Source organism: Microtus oregoni, unplaced genomic scaffold (genome assembly GCF_018167655.1).
Source record: "Microtus oregoni isolate MIOR12 unplaced genomic scaffold, Mior012 000097F_ref0000449, whole genome shotgun sequence".
In the NCBI taxonomy this organism is placed as follows: Eukaryota; Metazoa; Chordata; class Mammalia; order Rodentia; family Cricetidae; genus Microtus; species Microtus oregoni.
In genome coordinates, this window is record NW_024544710.1 from 3,409,575 (window position 1) to 3,429,313 (window position 19,739).

The 19,739-nt window shown below is 47.6% G+C and overlaps 1 protein-coding gene and 1 pseudogene across 1 annotated transcript in view; both read left to right on the plus strand.

Moving 5' to 3' along the window:
• Hdac8 (histone deacetylase 8) overlaps nucleotides 1–18,800 on the plus strand; it is a 264,674-nt gene extending 245,874 nt beyond the window's left edge. The window contains exons 5-6 of the transcript XR_005973599.1: nucleotides 18,118–18,242; nucleotides 18,759–18,800. The gene's annotated coding sequence lies outside the window, so the exon portion shown is untranslated. The remainder of the gene's footprint in view (nucleotides 1–18,117; nucleotides 18,243–18,758) is intronic.
• On the plus strand, nucleotides 15,000–19,400 carry LOC121442843 (annotated as a pseudogene).
• The last annotated feature ends 339 nt before the right edge of the window (nucleotides 19,401–19,739 follow it).

A 19,739-nucleotide genomic window follows, 5' to 3' on the forward strand; every position in this document is an offset into this window, starting at 1 on the left:
GACCCGTATGGGATCGGATGTGTGTTATGTACATAGGGCAAAGCCTGTTCCTGATCAAATCTTGAACCTGGAGGAACAATGAGGTTAGTTCAGTATCATCAGGTATAAATTCAGCAGTTTCAATATGTAAAATAACTCTTTCTGCGTATTGTGAATCTGTAACTATATTAATAGGTTCTTTAAAATCCCTTAGCACCATAAGAATGGCATATAATTCCGCCTTCTGGACAGAAGTATACGGACTTTGTTCCACCTTATCCAAGTCTTCTGATTTGTATCCTGCCTTCCCTGATTTATTGGCATCAGTATAGAATGTACGGGCTCCAGTTATTGGAGCATCACGGACGATTCGAGGAAGAATCCAAGAAGTTCTCTTTATGAAGTTAAGCCGCTTGCTTTTTGGATAGTTGTTATTAATGTCTCCCAAGAAATTAGCACAAGCTCTTTGCCATGGTTCATTATCTTCCCATAATTTCTTTAGTTCATCAGCAGTGAAAGGCACTATAATTTCTGCTGGGTCTATGCCTGCTAGTTGACGAAGTCTCAGCTTGCCTTTTATAATTAACTCAGAGACTTTTTCCACATAAGTTTTCAGTTTCTTACTTGGTTTATGTGGTAAAAAGATCCATTCCAAAATAATATCATCTCTCTGCATTAAAATTCCTGTAGGAGAAATTTTTGATGGTAGTATGACGAGAATACAATCGAGCTCTGGATTCACCCTGTCCACATGTGCCTGTTGTAATTTTTCCTCAATCATTGTCAGTTACTTTTCTGCTTCAGCTGTTAATTCTCTGGGACTGTTTAAATCTTTATCACCATCCAAGGTTTTGTTCAAATGAATTATTAAATCAGGTGTTATTCCAATAGCTGGTCGTAGACTGGAAATGTCTCCTAACAGTCTTTGAAAGTCATTAAGAGTCCGTAGGCGATCTCTCCTAATTTGTGCTTTTTGTGTCTTAATTTTTTGCAAACCTATTTTATAACCTAAATAATTAACAGAATCTCCCTTCTGAATCTTTTCAGGAGCTAATTGCAATCCCCATTTAGGTAAAAGTATCTTTATTTCTTCAAACAGTCTGTTCAAGGTATCCATGTTTGAATCGGATAACAAGATGTCGTCCATGTAATGGTATACTATAGATTTGGGAAATTTCTTGCGTATTATTTGTAATGGTTGGTTCACAAAATATTGGCACAGGGAGGGGCTATTTAACATACCCTGGGGGAGAACGGTCCAGTGGTACCTCCTCGAAGGTTGAGAATTGTTATAAGTAGGCACTGTGAAGGCAAATTTTTCTCTATCTTCTTTTTGCAAAGGTATAGTGAAAAAACAATCCTTTAAATCAATAACTATGAGAGGCCATCCTTTTGGTAATAAAGAGGGCAAAGGAATTCCAGATTGCAGAGGGCCCATAGGTTGAATAACCTTGTTGATGGCCCTGAGATCTGTCACCATTCTCCATTTACCTGATTTTTTCTTAACCACAAATACAGGAGAATTCCAAGGGCTGGTAGATTCTTCTATATGTCCAGCATCTAATTGTTCTTGTACCAGCTGTTCTAAAGCCTGTAACTTTTCCTCAGCTAAAGGCCATTGCTTTGTCCATATTGGTTTCTCAGTCAACCATTTTAGAGGCAAGGCTGTTGGTATCTCTGACGGGACATCAATTGCTTGTTCTTTTACAGCCCGAATGGCCGGTTTTCTCAGTTTGTAATATCTTTTAATATTATTCTCAGAAATATAGGCTCTAGATTTAGCAGGAATGTTAATTTCAGTATTCCATTGTTGTAATAGGTCACGACCCCATAAATTCATTGCAATATTGGCTACATATGGCTTTAATTTTCCTATTTGTCCCTCTGGCCCTATACATTCAACCCATCTCGTGCTCTGCCTTACTCGAGATAGGGTTCCAATTCCCAGGAGCTGAACATTTACATTCTGAAGAGGCCAATACGGATGCCAAGATTCTGGGGTAATGATACTTACATCAGCACCCGTGTCCAGCAGGCCAGTAATAAAAATGCCATTTACACACACTCTCAGTTTAGGTCTTTGATCATTTATAGAAGTTTGCCAAAACACACGTAACTTATCTTTCTGATCATTATTGCTTGTAACAGTAGGCATGGGGCTTCCTAATTGTCCTGATGAGGCACGTTCTCTGCAGAAACTGGATATGACTGAACCATGTTTGCCATGGGGGCCTGTGAGGCCCCCCCTCTCACGTTTCCCGGCTGTATCAGGTTGCCTTGTCTATCTCTTGTAGACCTGCATTCATTCGTCCAATGTCTGCCCTTTCCACATCTTCTACATAAACCTGAAGGCTGAGTCCTCCTATTTCTGTTATTTCTAGAAGATGCATTATTATTATTATTTCTGAAAGATGCATTATTATTATTATTATTATTTCTGAAAATCCGTTGTTTACAATTCCTTTTAATATGACCCATTTTTCCACAATTAAAACATTTGGTATTCTGGTGTCTCCTTTAACATTGGAAATTGCTTCTTCTACCCATGCTTCAGTGCCATAATCAAATGTATCAACATTGAGTGTATGCAAGACCCATTCTTCCAACGGTGCTGATCTGAGCTTTAAAGGACCCAAAATCCTTTTGCATTCCACATTTGCATTTTCATAAGCCAAAGACTCAATCATTATACGTCTTGCTTCTGGGTCAGATATTCCTATTTGTACAGCCTTAGTTAATCTTTGTAAAAAGTCACTAAAGGGTTCTCTCTGACCCTGTTTAACTCTGACAAATGATTCCATTCTCTGTCCTGGGTCTTGTACCCTGTCCCAAGCCCTTAAGGCTGCTGTAGTACACATGGAGAGTGTGTTTTCATCCAAATTAGCTTGTTCCTGAGGATCAGAAAAGAGCCCTTCACCTAGAATTTGATCTAGGGAAATGTCAATTCCCTTCGCTTTTTCCTGCTGTTCTAAGAGTCTAGCCTCTTGCCTGAATAAGCATTTCCATTTCAATTGCGGTCCACTCTCCAGTACCGCAGAGCTCAGCTGGAGCCAGTCTGAGGGGGTTGCTCTGCTTGTCGTGGCCCAAGATCTTAGCATCTCCTTAACAAAAGAGGCTTGCATCCCAAAAGTCATGACAGCCTGTTTTATTTCCTTGAGATCATTCATACGCACAGGTTCCCATGTATCCTCCTTGATGACCCTAGGGTTTTTGGAACCAATCACCTTCTCTGTTGTTATTACTGGAAAGGCAGGTAGAGCTGTAGGTAGAGCTTTGTGGAAATTGTCCCGGAGAGACTTACCCACAGATGTAGTTAAAATTTTCCTTTCTACCCTTTGCTCTTCCTCATCAGAATTTAGAAATTCCTCAATCTTTTCAATTCTATTCACCATTGCTTTCTGCAATGTCTGAATCTCCTGTCCAGAATTATGTTCCAAAGCCTTCATTGAGGATTCTAAAATATGAAGTTTGTCCGTTAGAGATAACATCTCATCTTTGGACATAATTTTTATGGCATAAACCGTGCCTTCTTGTATTGACAATCTTTCCGTCAATCTGTCATAAGCTTTAGACAAAATCCGATTGTCACATTCAGCAGTTTTGATTCTCTCAGGTAATGTTTCATTTCCAACAGAAAGGGACTGAATCTTATGGTCCAGATCAGCTGTTCCCTCTTCCATAGTAATGAATTTCTCCTTAACATCAGCCTGAAGAACTTCAACCTGATTCTTGAGAAGATTGTTATCAGCCTGGAGAACTTCAAACCGATTCTCGAAAAGATTGTTATCAGTCTGGAGAACTTCAACCTGATTCTTGAGAAGATTGTTATCAGCCTGGAGAACTTCAAACTGATTCTTGAGAAGATTGTTATCATTCTCAATTGTTTTTAAGCGTTCAATCTCTACCTTAAGAATCCTGGATTCGTCTCGTAAAGACTTTATCATATTTCTATTATCAAACCATTTGGTGCCAATGAAAACTACGAATCCCAGAAGGATCCATATATGTGGGGTGATAGACACCTCTTGTAAAATCTCCCACATGGTACAATTAAAAAAATCATTAAATTCTTGAATAGTAATGTGTTCAGACATTTTATTTATAAAAGAAAATTTTTTTACCTGCAAAGATCGGTTCCTGCCAGTGGTGGTCTCTGTGTTTTTGGAGCCTGTCCTAGAACTAGCTCTTGTAGACCAGGCTGGCCTTGAACTCACAGAGATCCGCCTGTCTCTGCCTCCCAAGTGCTGGGATTGAAGGCGTGCACTACCAAGGCCTGGCAGGCCTCAAACTCACAGAGATCTGCCTGCCTCTGCTTCCCAAGTGCTGGGATTAAAGGCGTGCTCTACCACTGCCTGGCCGGCCTCAAACTTGTGATCCTCCTGCCTCTGCCTCCTTCAGCAAATCCTACCTGCGTGGGCCACCACAACCGGCCAAGTCACTTTGTAACAGACCAAATCTGACGCTGTGGCAGCTTTTGTTGCAAAACCGCAAGTACTTGAGCTTCTGCTAATTCAGGCAGTGGGGTTCCGCTGCAAAACTTAGCCAAGGCAGGCAGAATGGGCCTGTGTCGCGAGTGTGTCTCGGACTCGGCACTGGGGCCGGAGTCACGAACTGAAAAACAGCACCGGGGAGGGTGCTGTGTTAGCTAGCGGGCTACCCGCTTGAGTTGGGGGCAAAATAGCCCGACGTTGGACGCCAAAATGTAACGGCGTAAATGAATGCAGACAGAGTGTAAAAATATATATATAGCTTTAATGTAGAAATAGACTTACAGAACCACCGTTCCCGCGGAGACCAGGAAAGCAGAAGCAAGCGCTCGGAGCTTGCTCGCCAAATTTATAGGCAGACATTGGCCCGAGGCGAACACGCCCCCTAAGGGGCGGGACTTATCCCTACAGGAGGGGAGAAAAGAGAAGGTGAGGCAGGCAGAAGTGGCTTCCAGCACCAGTGTTCTCACTTGCTAGCTGGGCCGTCCAGTCACTTCCCTTCTCTGAGCTTTCCTCCTTTGATTAGAAGATAGGATGGATGATAATGATGATGATCACTGAACATGGAGTAAAGAAAACGTATGACAATTGACCTTGTACTAAGGGGCAGGTGGCAATGGGTGTTCTTAAGGAGGCAGAAAGGTCCCGGGGTCAGTAGCAGAGACACTGTGGCTGGTCAGCCTGGCTTGACTCCTCAACCTCAAACACACAGGCTGTACAGCCTCAGTAAGATGTACCATGTCTATTCTTCTCTTCTCTGTCAGGAACACAGGGACAACATAATAACAATGCTCCACTAACACCTTAGACTGTTGTAGGACTTGGTGAACAGTAAGGGCCTGTCACCTAGTAAGTGTTCAGTGAACATGACCCCGATGCTAAATTCAGACCCAGTAGGAATAATGCTTCCCTGAGCTCATGTACTTGGTGGTACTAGAAACCTAATCCGTGTAGGATCCACAGTTAAGGCTGCTGGACCTCAAAGTCAGCTTCATGGAGGTTGTACACTGCAATTCAGTTTGGGTTCTTCTCTCCAAGCCATTGGTCCTAGGATGAGACATGAACAAAGCCGGGAAGAACCAGCATACAATTCCAGCTACTCTTGCCAAAGGGGACACCGTAATACATAAGGGACCTTGAGCAACCAGGCCTGTGATCCTGTATGCTTAGGTGACGACAGAGCCTGCACCCCGACCTTCTGAAATACGTGCCCTAAGATCCTGTTCACCTCTAGCTTCAATAGCTGATCCCCAGAGGGATAAATCTCTGAGGCAGTAGGAACCAGTGGAAATATTTATAATTCCCCAGGTTATGGACGTGAACTGAATCACACATCCATGTTAACCTCCAAAGTCAAAGGCCAAGAGCAACAACAGGGGCTAGTATCTCAACCTGGAACACTTAGCCATGGCAACAAAGGTTCTGGCAGAGGAGGACAAATATGAAACCTCAACTAGGATAGAACTGGGAGGTTGAGCAGGAAAAGGCACAGACCCGAAAAGGGGCCATGCAGGTAAATGCCCCAGGCACAAAGATGAAAAAGAGAGGAAGGGCCATTATATGTCAGGTCTTAAGCACAAGGAAGTTTCATCGTTGCAGGGAGCCAGATGAAAATGGCTTCAGCTAGGGCTCAGATGTACTTCATGGTCGAGCATTTCCACAACATGGGGTTCAGAGTTCGAACTCTAGCACTATGAGAGAGAGAAAAAAAATCCCTGCCTTTTTAAACCAGTGAAGTAAGCTGCTGGGTGATTATGGCACACACCTTTAATCCCAACATTCAAGAGGCAGAGGCAAGCGGATCTCTGCGAGTTCAAGGCCAGCCTGGTCTACAGAGTGAGTTCCAGGACAGCCAGCTACACAGAGAAATCCTGTCTCAAAAACAAACAAAAAAACGGAAAGAAAAAACCAAGTGGGCCGGGCGGTGGTGGCGCACGCCTTTAATCCCAGCACTCTGGTCTACAAGAGCTAGTTCCGGGACAGGCACCAAAGCTACAGAGAAACCCTGTCTCAAAAAACAAAACAAAAAACAAACAAAAAAAACAAAACCAAAAACAAACAAACAAAAAAAAAACAAGTGGATTGAGAGATACTGTGTTATGCTGAGAATGGCAGGTGGCAAAAAGAAGAGAACACACAAGACCCCAAAGGCTTGTGTTCCAGAAGCTGAAGAGAAACCAGGGAGGATCCGGCACCCTGAAGGCCTAGCCTACATATATTCAGAAAAGCGTGATGAGGCCCCTGTCAGTCCTTGGCATGGAAAAATTTACAGACTGAGATCCCCTCACTCTACCCTTCAGGGATTTGAAGCATGTGTCTATGATTGTGCTAGGCTAGAGGAGCCAGAGATGGAGGGGGGGGTGCAGTAAAGACAGTGTCTCTAGGGTCCTCAGGAGAAAGCTCCTCTCTGTGTCAATAGATGGAGGCAGGGGAAAGTTCTCCACAGTTTGGCCCAAAGTCATCCCGAGGATTGCTCTTTTTGACACAACCTCACACTTTCTTTCCAGTCCTATATTCCTGGCTGTGTGCAAGCTATTTCCACTTGGATGTTCTGCCAACAGCTTAAACTAAACATGCTTAAAGCAGAGTTTTGCTTCCCCCACAAAGCCTCACACCTTCCCGAGGCCTCCAGCTTCACTGCTGAAACCCAACAGCTCAGGGCCAGGCTGCCTAGCTGCTACTCTCTTCCCTTCTCTGGCACCTCACACTCTCTTCCTTTGAACCCTACGCCTTTCCCTGGATGATATTTCTTCCAGAATCCTCTTTGCCATCCACCAGGCTGCAGCCCTCTCCCACCCTGTACATGGTCTCAAGAGATGGCTATGACTGTCCCTGACTGGGACTGCCTTTAACTGGGCTCTTGCCTCAACCGGAACCACTTAGACTTTCAGGCCACATGTGTTCACCATTTACCATGAATGGATGCGGTGAAGCAACCATTCTAGAAGAAGGAAGGAAGGTACAGATGCAGACAACAGACCAGTCAGTAGCCTAGGGGAGTTTGACCTCAATGGTGAGTCAGTCAGAGTTTGCTGTGAATTCCAGCTCTGCTCCTTACTAGCTGTGGGATCTAGGGCTTGGTTCACCTCCGAGCCTTGATCCTTCCTTCCAAATTGCGACTGGGGGTGAGGGACGGGGTCCTTGTAGCTGTAGCATGTGGAAGGCTCTGGTTTCATCTCTAGCATAGTAAAACATAATAATAAGTCAACGACATGGAGATGATGGTTGGTTTCCTAGGGTTCTTGGGAGGTTGGATGCTAGAAGGGACACAGAGGAGGGGCCTATACTGGTTGAGCATTCTCAAAGAACAGAGTGGGCAGAACCATCCAGAAAGATGAAAGAACCCCAATGGCTGGAATTGTTTGTGTATCTTTATTTTTTCTGTTATGTATAAATGTCAGGAATTCAAGCAGGGAATCTGCTTAACTGGGTCCAGTTGCTGGCCCTCTCCATACATTCCCCCGCCCCTTTGTCAATAAGAAAGCACCACTAGAATCTACAGCCTGACTAGGGCACCAAGGGGTGTTCGGTTATCTGTTGATTTCTATTTTTCTGGGCCCTTTCCTCCTAGTAACTGATATTGTTCCATTTCTTCTTCTCCATCTTTTTTTAAAAAAACTCAGCAGCAAAAGCAGGCCTGTCCAAGCCTGCTGGGCTGGCCGGGGTCAGAGGAATGCAGCCGCTCCCTCCATTGAATGGCCAGGCCAGGCCAGGCACTCGATCAGGCTGGTAGCAGCAGGCGCAGGCCAAGCCTGGGAAGCTCCAGCACCTTGCTCAGAGGGGCTGGAAAGCGCTACAGACGTTAGCTCATCACTCCCTGGCAGGGGCCTACTGGTCTGCTAGTCTCACTAGTATCTTCCAGATGGGGAAATGGAGGCACAGGCCCACTTGGAGCATTGCAAATGCCCAGGTTCTAAGATGGCTTCTGGGCAGAGTCCCCAGGTTGGTGAGGGAAGAAGGGTCACCTGAACTTCCACTAATGGGCTTCATTTGTTTGGATTGTTGGGGTGGAGGTGATTGTTAAAAGGGGACCCAGACTACAGCCTCTGAAGGGGACAACGAGAGAGCTGGGATGGGTAAACCTTAAACAGCTGCAGATGCACTCAGAGATGGCTAACTACTCTCCCTAAGAGGTTTACCGCTAGCAGTACCTCTGCAAGAAGAGGCATGGAGACAGTCCACAGAACCAACAGCCAAGGGTTAACAACACTGCTTGGGGGTGGATTAGTATGATTCCTCTAGTACATTCCTGTTCACTCAAAAGTCGGTTCCGTGAACAATTACATTTATAATCAGATAAAATGTTATTTTTAATTACTAAAAGAAGAGAGAGAGAAAACAGAGCTGAGGATTCAGTTCACTGGTACAGTACGCATGAAGCCCTAGATTTGATCCCCAGCAGTGCAAAAGCAAAACAGAAACAAACAAAAAAAGAAAGGCTGGAGAGATAGCCCAGGGGTTAAGAGCACATACTGCTCTTCCAGAGGACCCAGGTTGAGTTTCCAGCATCTTCAAGGCAGCTTACAACCATCCAAAGCTCCAATCCGAGGGAATCCAGCACCCTCTTCTGGCTCTGTGGCCACCAGGCACCATGGACAAGGTACACATACATAAATGCAGGCAAAACATCCATACTCATAAAATACAAATTAATAAACCTTTTTAAAAACTTTTAAAACAATAAAGAAAAAGAAGATGCCCAGCAACAGCACCTGGGATGTGGACAGAGCCCTGGACTTGGAGTGAGAAGACCCGGGACAAATAACTCCGACTCTGAGTCACAGCTGTCTGGGAAATGGAGGGAATCACATACAGTTGGCAAAAATGAAAAGAAATGGTCTTTGTGAAAGAGGCTTTTTAAGAAAAATATTCATTATAAAAATTTCAAGCATTCCCAAAAGAAAACAAAAGCCTCATACACCCATCCTCAACAATTTTCTCATTTAATCTATAGCCCCATCCGGTCTCCTCTGGCCCACACTGAACTATTTTAAAGCAAATCTCAGAAAGGCACCCTTTTCCCATAAGTACTCCACTATTAACTGCTTTATGAATGTTTACATTTTTCATAATTAAAAATAATAGATGATAGCTGTAGAAAATTTGGAAAATGAAGAAACAATTTATTTATAAAGAAAAGAATAAAAAATCACTCATACCCCACCACACAGAGACAAGCACATTTCAGAATAATCAATTATTTTTCTATGCATATATTAATTTGGATATATTAATATATATTTGGATATATATTAAATTGGATCATATTGTATACGCTATTTTTAGGTATCATTTTATTTTAATTATAAAAATAATAAGACCATATTACAGAAAAATGAGAAGAAATTACCCACAATCCCTTAGCAGCTAATATAAAAACCGTTAATAGTTCGATATACTTCCTTCCCATTTTTTTTTCAATTTGCATTCATAATTTTACCACTAGTAGAATACTACTGATTATGCACTTTTCAAGTTATGAATCTATTCTAATTGTGAAAAAACAATGTAATCATACTGCAAAAAAATTTCGAAAAGGAAAAAGAAAAATATTACTCATAATTCCACTACTCAATTATAATCACTGTTAACATTTTAGTATATTTGCACCCAATATTTTTTCTATGTATACTTATAATTTCAACAAAAATAGGTCCAAGTACTTAAGAGGCTGAGGCCAAATGATTGAAAGTTCAAGGCCTTCCTAGGCTACAGAATAACATCCTGCCTCAAAAAAAGAAACAAAATATACTTTCAAGGAGTTTAATAACTATAAATGTACATTTAATTAAAAGAAAAATAAGCTAGATGAGGTGGCACACACCTTTCATCTCAGCATCTGGGAGATAGGGGCAAGGGGATCTCTGTGAGTCTGGGGCCAGCCTGGTCTACACATTGAGTTCCTGGACAGCCAAGTCTACATAGAGAGACCCTATCTCAAAAAAAGGAGACATTGGGTTGCTGAGATGATTGCGCAGGTAATGAGCCTGATGGCCTGAGTTACATCTCCAGGACACACATTTGAAGCTACCCTCTGACCTCCACACATACACGGCGGCAGGTGCACACGGGGCACGCGTGCACACATCTCCCACACACACCAAATATGTAAATACAATTACATACTAGAGAAAACAGAAAAGGATAATTCAGAATCGTATCCCTTACTGGCACTGCCTCTCGGGTGTTTCTCCGGCCAATGCTTTATTCCCATAGTCCTATGGGGTTGGAAGCAAAGAAACCTTCATTTTGGAGCCTTTGTACCCTCCGCACCTCGGCCTCATATTTATGCAACTTTGTACCCAGGGCTTTTATTCAATATTTTGTCATGAATAAAAGTTCTTAAAATCTTAAAATGAATTTGGGAGGTAGTGGTTAAGGTACCAAGGGAAACTCCCTGGCCATAGACCTTTATGGTTGGTTTCTATTATAAACAATTCTCCTTCATATATGTATATGTATGGAATGTGTGTATATGTATATGACAGAGAATTGTTTATATATGTGTGTATGTATGTATGCTTATTTATATGTAGCCCAGGCTGCTCCAGAACTTGCTGTGTAGCCCAGGTTGGCCTGGGATTTGCTGTGTAACCCAGGCTGTCCTGGAACTAATGATCCTCCTGAGTACTGGAGTAACAGGTGTGTGCTACCACATTGGCTTTTCTAAATATACTCAAATAAATGTGTGTTGGGGGGTGAAGAGATGGTTCAGGAGTCAAGAGCATTTACTTTACTTGTCCTGGGTTCAGTTCCAAGCACTCACATAGCAGCTCACAAACCACCTGTAACTCCAATTCCAGGGAATCTAATTCCCTCTTCTGACCTCCTGCATGCATATGGTGCAAATGAAATCACGAAAGCACACACACACACACACACACACACACACACACACACACACACAATTTTTTAATTTAAATTTGTACCTTTTAACTTTTCTGTGCACATATTGACTATATTTTTGGGGTCCATTTCTACATTTACAGACTGACCTATAAGCATGATTATCTTTTACCAACCCCATTTTTATCCCAGTCACATGGTCCAGGCAGCTTTGGCAGTGGCGAGTGGAGTTTTGAAAACAAACCTGCATTCTCATCTTTTCTTTCCTGAGTTTAGAGAGCTCATTCATCCCCCTCCCAGTCTGATATTTCAATTACTCAGTCAGCAAGTGTTATTGAACCTGAAGGGTGTGAGCTGTGGCAGGGATGGGGTCAAAGGAAAAGAATCAGAAGGCACATTACAGCACCAACACCAATCCCAGCATGTACTAACCATTTTACCACCCAGCATCAATCACTCGAGCTGAAGATTCCTTCCTAACCTTACAGTTTCTGTTAATTTCTTACAATATACACTTAATAGGAAAACTGAGCACACATACATCACCAGCACAGCCTCTTACCCTAAGACCACACAGCTAGCAAATGGCAGAGAAGGGATTTAGTCCAGGCGACTGACCCCTGAACTTGCACTCTGGACCTCTTCTTTGCCCTCCAGGCAGCAGGGTGTAGGGCTGTAGGGTAGAGACTGCAGCCAGCCTCGCCAGAATAAAAACTCCCTTCCTCTTGACTGTGCCAACTTGGGCACTTCTCTGAGGCTAATTCACCTTTGGTAATCCAACCTCACAGGGGTGTCCTAAGAGTTGGATGAGATGATGCGAGAGAGAGGATGCTCGTTGTCCGGCTCATGATGGACATTTAGAAGGCTATTGCTGGGTGAGCATCACTTCTCTCTTGGCTTCACAGCTTGTGGTCTACTTGCTAAGTTGGAGAAAAGAATTTAGCGGAGCTCCGAGCTAACCCTGGAGTCGGCTGGGAAGTCAGTGATCTAAGGCATATTTGCCTAGAAATGCAAATGTCTTCTTAGCCCCCACTCAGTCTCTGCCACTAACCTCAACTCCCATTCCCCCAAAAGGAAATGGGTGACTTTTCTGCTTCAAAGCTGAGTGCTTATAGCCCTCTCATTCCTACTCCCTGGGAGGTGGGCAGTGGAGATGACAGGAAGTCACCCGTGGGGTGGGGATCTTTCTGGAACTTGGGCATATAGAAGTGTGGTGGAGGGCGCTCCTTTTTCTGGCCTTCAATGGTCCGGATGGGGGAGGGGGCTAGCTGTTGAGCAACTGCTCCGGAGACACTCCAGAAGCTGAGATGAACATATGCCTCTTTCTAACAATTGGCCTGGGAGTCATCCAATAGATGGAGGGCGGATCCACGGGTCTGGGAACGGGAGCCTGCAGCCCAGCTGTGTCCTGTAGTTTACAACCAGCCCGAGTCCAAACAGAGGTGGAGGGGGCAGGTCAGGGGTCCAAATTAGCAACCGTGATTCAAACGCCAAGCCTAAATCCGCTCCTTCTCCACCCTTGCTTTCACAGAAACTTTTCTCACCCCAGGCAAATACCGAGAGACTTTGGAGGTGTACCTCTCCTGCTACCCCAGTAGAACTTTAGGGTCCCACAGACCGCGCCTCTTCTCTGCAGGAAAGAATCAGAGTCTTCGAGCCAAGTGAGGAAGTGTAGCAATGGCAAGTGGAGTGTGCTTGTTACCCGGGTTGGACTTGCAGCAGAGTGACTGGGGGGGCAGCAATGAGCAGCGCAAGAAAGGCTGCTTTCTAGCCCAACGGGGGTAAAATGGGTTTCCCTAGTTATCCATCCAGGGTACTCATCCTAGCTTCTTCGAAATGCCAAAGAAGGGCCTAGATCTGTCTCTCCATTGATGCCCCTCTTTGTCAGCAAGCCGGTCATTTCATCAACAAACAGGTCTGACTCTGTTAGAAGAGCAAATTCAGGGCACTTGCGATCCTAAAAGAAGAAGAAAAAAGATCCTCAGGTCTTTAAAGCCAGTTATGACACAAGGCACACACAGTGAAAAGGCCTTTGTAACATTCCTCCCTCGTTTCCTAAACATCGTACTTTTTCAAAAGGCCATGTTTTACAAACGGCGTAAAAACTGAGTTGTTGAAAGGAGAGGGTGGGAGGGGGTGGGGGGCTTGATTACATAGGGTAATCTTGGTGGCCTTCCTGAAAGGGGTGCGGTGGGAGTTTCCAGCCGCAGGGAACATGCCTTGAAATGAGAAGCCCCAGATCTCTTTTAGTAAGGATTTGTAAGAAAACGTACCAACACAAGAGAGATGTGCTCCAAGTGCAAAATGTTGTTCTTGCTAGATGTGAATAATTATATAATCAAAATAAAATAACCTGGCATCGTGGGAAGGCAAGAGGAATCTCTGCGAACTCTGTGGCAAGCTTTTCGAACCCGCTGCCTGTTCTTGGCTTTTCCATGAACCATGTGAACTGCATGCGTGCACCTAGCCCCATGGTCCCGTCCCGTAGAACAGCATTTCTCAGCGTCGTCGCATCCTGCCTCTTTCTGCCCTGGATGACCACAGGTCAGAAAGCCTTGACATCAACCCTGGGCCTTGAAGGAAGCCACGGAGGCTGCCATATGATCCCTCTAAGTAGCTCTGAACAAAATGTAGGGAGTGTTGGGGGAAAAGCCCCCTCCAACCTCAGCCCTTCCACTACTACGAGGCGAGGCGATGTAGCCCGAAGAGGGCAAACCCACTCACAGAAAGCCCTGCAGGAAACTAAGACCGTGCCTTGCCTACCCCGTCCCGTGTGCAAGTCCCTCCTGTGGGTCTTTCTCTAAGCCAACAGCTCTCCTCTCTATGCATTGAAGCCCGTACTGGCCACACGCTTGATTTAGGTCAGAAAACAGACACTAACAGCTCTCCCTCGCCTCGGTGAAATTACTAAGTGGAATTTATTGGGCAAGTCCATGCAGGGTGGTGGGGAGAGCCCACGTCCTGGGTTCGGGCTGCCACCAGTTTTAGAAACACAGATACGGGCCAGAGCACTGGGAGAGAAGTGACCATAATCTGCAACCAGCAGCCCCACCCAGGTGACTGTGTCATGCCCCCAGGGCTGAGGGGCCGGAGGGGACGCACGGACTCTGTTCCCTAGCCCACCCTCTGCTTTCACAAGATCCACGGTGACTGCACCAGCTCGAGCGCCTTTAAAGGGCCACACAGGCCAGCCGCCGCTATAAAATGTTCCCAGTGGCACAGCTGCAGAAGTGCGCTGCTGAGCTGCGGTGAGGAGGCTCGCTCCGCCCGGCTGCTCCGCCCACAGCCTATCGGCGCGGGGCTGCTCCCAGCAAGGAGGACCAGACTAGAGGAAGGCGCAGCACCCTCTTGGGCCCTCCAGGCCCTCCGTAAGTATCCAGTTCAGATTTTGCCACCAACTCGTCCACGAGCCAGGACATGTGCTAATAATGCCCTAAGCCTGTTATAAAGACGTGAAAATTGGGGGGGGGGGAGAGGGAAAAAGGGGGGGGGGGAGGGTCTGTCCTTCCTGGGATTCCTAGCCGAAGCCAGCCTGCTACCGTGTGCCTTTACGCCAGGGCTCTCAGGGCGCCAATGGGGGCTTGAGAGCCCGGGTCCCCTTGCCAAGAACCAAGCACGGTGGCTTGCTAACGCCACCGCCCTGGAGTCCGGTGCTGAAGCTGCGGGAGGGCATGATCGCTGGCCGGGGCTGCTAGGCGCTGCACGGTGCGGTGCGGCGGCGCGGCGCGGCTGTTGCAGCCTTTTTCCAGGCGCGTTGGGGTCGGGTGGCCGCCCGTAAGCCTGGCCGGGGGAATCCGAAGGCAGCGAGCGGCTCGTGGCGGCGGCGTAAGTGCCAAGGGGCTGGGGGCTCGGCCGCTTCGTCCACGTCCCAGCCCCTGCGAGCTTCCCTCTCTCCCGGGCAGGCGGCTTCGCGGAGGTAAGCCGGGCCGCCAGGCAGGGCGCTGGGCTGGGACAGCGGGAGATGAGGACACGGCCGGTGACGGAGCGGCCCGTCCGAGGGGCTGGGGGACTTGTATGCTGCAGGAGGTGCCCGGGCCGGGGGGGGGGGCGGCAGGCGGCGGGACTGGGCACCCACTTGTCCAGAGGAAACCGCAGCAGCTCCCCTCCCGCACCCGCGCTTTCTCCAGCTCTGCTTCCCCGACTTCGCCAATAGCCGGGACTGCATCAGGCCGCTCGGGAGCCGCACAAAGCTCTTGTTTCCTTGGGGGGCTGGAGACAGAGGGGCTGCGGGCCGAGTGTCGCCGAGCTGACGGCTGCAAGTTGGATCTTTGGGGCAACTTGCTATTTTTTTGCTCCCCACCCCCCCACACCCACACGCAGCCCACCCCGCTCCCCGCTCCCTGCTCCCGCGCACACACCCCTCTCGAGGGGAAGCGGCGGCGCCCAGCCCCTACCTCCGCGGGACGCCTGAGCTGGGGTAGGACAGCTTGTCGGGGCCGTGCCACTTTTTGGCCCTGTGACCTTGGGTAAGTTCTCGCACCTCTGGGCACCTCGAACGTTCGCTAAGCAGCCGGGAGCACAGGCAGCTTCGGACACTCTGAGGACGCTCAGAAGTGTTGGTGAGGCGCGCGAGCCGCTGCCACTGGCGCCAAAGTGCGCCCCCGCGCGCGGAGACGCAGCGGGTCCCCAAACTCGCGCTGACGCGGAGACCCCGTGTCTCATAGCCTGTCTGCTTCAGAGCACCTGAGGTAATGGAAGCTTGGAGCCCTCAGGCATTGCTGCTTGCTCCTGGCGGACCGAGCTGCATCCAGCCAAGCCCTGGGCTGGTGGCCCTCACCGGGGCGCATCGAGGAGGCCTGGGGAGCTGTCGGTAAACAACGGGCTGCTTGGAGGCGTGCAAGCCAAGCCGCAGTGCTGTTTGGATTTTTTTTAGATTTCTCAGTAGCAATGGAGATGGAGATTACCGGTTGGTGTCATTTTTTAACTTTTGCTCCCTGGACAGGTTCATGACCCCCCCCACCTGCCTCTCCCTTTTCTCCATCCCTGCTTCTCATATCCCCCTTTGGGCGCGGGGGAGGATCGATGCGGGGGGCGGCCAGGCGGGGCTGGGTACGGGAGGCGCAAGCCGCGGAGCCGGCACTTGTTGCGCGGCTTTTTCCGTGGCGGCTCCCGGCGGCTTCGCAGTGGTCACTTCGTGGCTCGTCCAGACATTCGTGAATCAAGTTGTTCCCCTCCAATGGCCGACGGATCGGGTAGGGGATAGAAAATGGGATCGCGGGGGGCAGGAAATAAGATCATCCCAGAGATGGGCTCTGCGCTTTCCGAGCGGGCTGGAGCGCCTCGAGGGGAATGTTACAAGGGCCTGCCCTGAGAGACGACACCAGAACACACGCACTTTTCTCATATTTTCTAACCCCTGTTAGTGTTGCTCTTGGGGAGGGGGGGCTTTTTTTTCCTTTGAACATTTGGGTACGGGTGCCATATGGGAGGGATAAGATGGAGACGAAGGTGAAGCGATGAGGAACTTGCTATAGTGGCGGTGCTGGCTCTCCTGACGACGAGACGCTTAGCGCCCTTGTCTTGAGATAGATGGCTGAAATATAGATGGCTTGCATCACCTCTGTTTGTACTTCAGTCAAGCAGTGGTGCGGGACCCAGCAAGTGCCCCCTCTATGTTTTCTCCTTTTTTTTCCCCTGCCTTCCTTTCTCCCAGTAGGCGGTTGCTGAAGGGGAAAAAGGATAGTGGTACCTTTAGAAGCCAACGCATTCTTAACAACCGCTGGGGGTAACAAGGAGGGTAGAGTCCCAGCAAAATTCTAGTCTCTTTGGGGAAATGACTGGGTTCCTTAAGATGACAATGCTAGAATATATGAGGGTTTTAAACATATGCTTCCAGAAAAATAAGAAATTTTAATTTTCTGAGTTCGAAGTGGTTTTTTGTTTGTTTGTTTGTTTGGTTGGTTGGTTGGTTTTGATTTTTTTCCCCTTTATTCTCTTATCTCTTTGGCACATGGGCAAGAGAATCATTTCTTTAGAAGCCATCTGAGTATTTCGGGTATGAGGACTTGACCTGTGGTCAGGAGAGCTATGTGGCAAAGGACTGCAAGATGCTGCTTTACAAACTGCTGCCGCTGCTTCCAGGCTGAAAACCATTGGATTCATCGGATTTTCCCTCCAGGAAGAATCCTTTCTTCTCTCGTGCCCACATGGGTGTGGCCTGGCTATGGGCTCTGGGACAGTTGTCCTAGCAAAGCCCAATCTAGGGACTGTCTCGTAGGTGCTTGAGACATGGAGGAACTGAGCTACTTCCAGCTGTTCTGTGGCTCCTGCTGCCTCGGAGCCTCCAAAACCCCCTGGTCTGCTGTCTTCTTGTAGGCATACCCCAAGACAGGGCTTTGGAGACTCTAGGGCATCCTTCTCCCGAATTCTCACTTTCCCCCAGTCCCATCGGAGACCTAGACCTGGCTGCTAAGTGGTCCATTGACGTGGTGCGCTGCTTTCTCAGGGACATGCCTGCTCTGGGAATCAGGAACAGCGCCACCCCTAGCTTTGGACTCTGTAATAACCTGTATGAGTAAATGTTCATGTGTTCTCTCTCGGCATTGGGGGTCGTTGTTAGAGCCTGGCTGAATAGAGCATATTCCTGGCCTCGGGTCAGAGTTCACCTCAGTCTCTGCTCCCTGCCCAGATTCTCTCTGTTTTTTTTGTTTGTTTGGTTGGTTGGTTTTTTGGTTTTTTATTTTTGTTTAGTTTAATCTGATCAGCGTCCTTGTGTAGCTGAATGGATCCTGACTTGGAATTTTCTAGTGCTTCCTTTGTCAAGAAAGCCTTTCACCTTTATTCATTTTTTCTCTTTTACTTACAGACGAACAGCTCCAGCTGGAGGCCTCAACTCCCACCGATTTATCTGACTTCTGCCCAGACTCTGAAATGCCAACTATGTCAAGGCCTGCACTTGATGTCAAGGGTGGTGCCAACTCTGTGAAGGAGGTAAGTTTTGCCACTTTACCGATGGAGATACTGCGGCATGGAAAGATGGACTTTAGGGGACATGCTCCTAGCCTTCCTAGGTGTGCATGTAGCCAGTGTGATTGACCAGAGAAGATACAGCAGGGCTTTGTCGGGAAAAATGAGAGTAGCTTTTGTCTAAAAGCAATTGAATTGAACTCACTAGGGGTATTGAAAGACAGACAGCAGGAAGGGAGCAAAGAAGCAGAATTGAAACAAGACCACTGTAGCAAAGAGATTATAGTGGGGCTGAGGAGAGGGACAAAGGGGTGCCCTTTTTAGATGGGGGCCACATTGAGTAGCAGGGGAGGGAGGCCCACTTTGGATAACTTAGGAATCAGAACCATAGTAGCCAAAGAAAGCTCACTGTCCAGGGGCTCTTCCTCTCACCTGCCCACTATTAGCAGTAAATGCAGGGCATGCAGGAGCAGTCCAGATCCAGTGAATGCCAAAAAGAAAACCAGGAGGGCTACTATGGTATACCTTTCTGTCTTCTAGGATGGCGACCAGGAGATGACCTCTCTGGACTACTCCAACCTCAGGGTGAAGGAACACTAAGCAGTGGCCATCCTGCACTACCCTGCGGTCAACTCAAATGGAGCCAAAGCCAATGGAGCTCCTGCGAGCTCCTCTGGATCAGCATCTCCAGGAGGCTCTCCTACTGCCAGCCCTTCTACCAAGCCCCCACCCTTCAACCTGCTCCCTGCCCCTCATCTGCTGGCCAGTATGCAGCTGCAGAAGCTTAATAGCCAGTATCATGGGGCCGCCGCCGCTGCGGCAGCAGCTGCTGCTGCCACTCCAGACCAACCAGGGGAGGCAGGGCCCCTGCAAAACTGGGGCTTCGGGGTGGAAGAGGTGGAAGGGGTGGAAGGTTTGGAAGGGGCAGAAGGGGGAGAATCAGCCACTCCTTCTGGTTCCCAGAGCCCTACTATCATTGATTCTGACCCAGTGGATGAGGAAGTGCTGATGTCTCTGGTGGTAGAGCTGGGGCTATACCGAGCCAATGAGCTTCCTGAGCTATGGCTGGGGCAGAATGAGTTTGATTTCACTGCAGATTTTCCCTCTGGCTGCTGATTCCAAGTGTCCCTAAAAATTGAGGAACAAAGCCACCAATTCAGTTGTAAATAAAAGTTACTTGCAAAGAGATAACTGACTATGTTCTTTATCAATGTCTAAAGTTGTGGTGTGCACTCTCATAGTCTTGTTAATTCTGGGTTGCAAGAGTCTGAGGATTTTGGGGAGGGTTAGCAAAGGTGGTCTCGGAACTCTTGCTGCTGCTACCACTGCCCTTATCTCCTCAAGAGTCCAGGTACTTAGCTTCAATTCCCTAACACCCCACAAACACTGTCCTCTTGAAGGTTGAGCACAGGAGCTGGTGGTCAAGGCATTCTTGGAAGACAAGCTGCTTCAAATTTGTCTGCAGCTTCCTTGCCATTGGCACACCCTTGGCTACATGGCATATGTTCCCAACACTAGAAG